Raw genomic sequence first — 2,646 nt, 5'->3', positions numbered from 1 at the left:
TTAATTTCTCACTATTAGTTTATCTATTTTCAAGGAGCTTTCTATTTCAGATTTAAGACAGTTGGAGGTTATGGAAACTAGAGAGCAAAATTAACCGGAATCTATATTCAGAGATGGTAAGATATTCACACGAATTAACTTTTATCTAGCGTCTATCCAGATATACTATATTAAGAAAACTGGCCAGAACCAAGCCAGTTTTTGCCAAACAAATTTCCACACGGATCTGCGCGTCGGCGGGGAACGAGCTTCGCTTCGTTAAGCGACCTATCGCTGCGCAACTCCTCCGCGGAGCGTAAAGTTCCCGACGCTGGCCAACTTGCGCGTATCCGTGCAGTTAGCCGCGAACCCGGCTCCAATTATTCCGCGCGCGAACCGCTCGTTATTATTTGCCTACCTCGTTCTGTTGATTGAATACGCGCGCTTCGTATTCACACCGGCCGTTAGATAGCATCGGGAGTCCCGTCGGCGATCCGTCTTCTCGAGACGCGCGCATACCTCCGACACCGCGTCTTTTTGTCTCTCACTCGATGAGAGCTAGGCGAGCTACAATATACCGGCGGAAGAATATCGTCGTTAACGCGTCCTCGTCGATTCACCGGCGCCGTTGCTCGCCGCCGTTTGATTTATACTGCAACGCGCGCGCGAAACGGCGGGTAGGTGCGATATACCCGCTGCGGCTGCGTTGACTCCTCCGGCGAGACCTTAATTCGCTGAGATAAGAACGATAATGACATTAAGGCGGCAGTTGGCGGAGATTAATACGCCCGGTGCGTTATCGTCATTTGCGTCGCAATGAGCGCCGTGAGAGCGACGGCCGGAAACGGCTGCGATCTCCAGTGTTCATCTCGCAGGGCTGGGGATGTTACGTTTTATGAGTAACTCGTTACCGTTACTCGTAACTCGTTGAAAAACAACCTGACTCGTTAAGGTGTTACTCACCTTGAAAAATAATTCGTTACTATTGTCGTTATTCGACGTATCGTTATAATTCTTGTTACTTTTTCTTCCAAAGTTACTTTTTAGAAGCAATCCGTTACTTCTTTGGAGTAATTCGTTACTTTCCTAACTGTTACTATTACTTATGTTGATAAATAATTCGTTAATAATAATTAACCCTTTCGGGACGGATAGTCACTTTTTATGCCATAACTGTTCCTTGAAACAGGAATGAAAAATCGAGACTTTTAGATTTCTTCTGGTTTTCCGAGGTTTTTAGAATCGTTGAATTTGAATCTGACTTGAAAAGTTAAAAATTCAAAATGACGGATCCAATATGGCGGAAATTTCCCTATTTAAATATTGAACCCGCCATCTTGGATTACAGAATTTTGAAACGCTAAGATCAGATTCGGATTTAGCGACCCAAAATTACCCTTAAACACTAGCTTTCTTATAACTCATTTTTTCAGCAACCCCTCGTCCTCAAAGAGTTAACGTATATCGGTACTCACGAAGTAATGAGAATAGTTATAAATTTCCTCAAAAAATGATGCAGTTTGCGTATAGAGTTTTAAACTTTACTTCAATTATTTTTTTCAAAAAATTTACATTACATGTAATGTGAACTATAGATTAGCAGTAGAGCTACAATTATCAAATAACAACTTCAAAAACCTCAAAAAAGAGGTATGTCATTAACAGTATCTTCAGCACGTTTAGGGGCCTATGTTAGCAAAATGTCATGCTGTTATTTAACTTTGCTCAACTCGAAATATATGTAGCCGAATAAAATGTTCAATAACAAACAAAACACTGAAATGTACACGGAAAAAGAAGATTGGTTGAATTAACCAAATATCTGGTCGAATATGAATGATTCAGAAATTCCGATTAAAGTAACCCGAATTCTGTTTCAACAAAAAGTCTTGTTAACTTAAACAGAATTTGGGTTACTTCAATCGAAATTTCTGGATCGTTCATATTCCACCAGATATTTGGTTAATTTAACCAAATCTTTTTTTCCGTGTACATATATTCGTATAATAATACGCCCAAGTTTAAGAAGAATGAGGAAGTATGTATAATTCAATGTTAAAGTATACCTTGAGAATGTTTCAAAATGCTCCGAAATGAAAATGTGTTGAAACTAATCACAGCTATTGTCTGTTGACATATTAACGCCAGTGCGTAACGGCGGCCTGCTAAACTAATAATTACATAAGTCACTCTTAGAATCCGCCACTTAATAGCGGAGATACACAGATCATAATACTTTTTCCTCTACCAGTGCCTACACTGAGAGAAAAGATTGGTAACTATAACAAACTGCATTTAGTTACAGAAATTCATTGAATCCTTAATAACTAATACTAAATATGATAATAATTACCAAATATTTAATAGATCGGGAGTATGACGTAATTGCATTCACAGTAACATCAATTAAATAATTTAGTAATAGTTAGTAATGTTAAATATTTAATATGAAATATATTACAGTTATGAGCAGATATTTGATAATTGTTATGAAACTGTTATATCCCATGTAATAAAAAATTCAGTAGGTACGAGTTCTATTTTGTTACCAGTATAAGTATGTTTTGTTGCAGCACAACGAAAAATTCATTCATTTGCAGCTATTACATCGTTTCAATATCTATTATTACAGATGGTTGGTTGAACCTACCAAAAATTTTGTAACTA

The 2,646-nt window shown here is 37.9% G+C and overlaps 1 protein-coding gene across 2 annotated transcripts in view; it reads left to right on the top strand.

The window, feature by feature from the left end:
• Positions 1 to 2,646, top strand: part of LOC116849626 (netrin receptor UNC5B-like) — a 189,693-nt gene that overhangs the window by 10,994 nt on the left and 176,053 nt on the right. The window contains exon 1 of one of the 2 annotated variants that reach the window (XM_032826957.1): positions 102 to 116. The exons of the other annotated variant lie outside the window; for it this stretch is intronic. The gene's annotated coding sequence lies outside the window, so the exon portion shown is untranslated. Of the gene's footprint in view, positions 1 to 101; positions 117 to 2,646 lie in introns of those variants that run through there. 2 annotated transcript variants of the gene reach the window in all.

The sequence above is a fragment of the Odontomachus brunneus genome, unplaced genomic scaffold (genome assembly GCF_010583005.1).
Source record: "Odontomachus brunneus isolate Ranch 3 - 2012 unplaced genomic scaffold, Obru_v1 Obru_scaffold_121, whole genome shotgun sequence".
NCBI lineage: Eukaryota > Metazoa > Arthropoda > Insecta > Hymenoptera > Formicidae > Odontomachus > Odontomachus brunneus.
The sequence above is the reverse complement of the archived record's forward strand: the minus strand, read 5'-3'. Positions and strand labels throughout refer to the sequence as shown.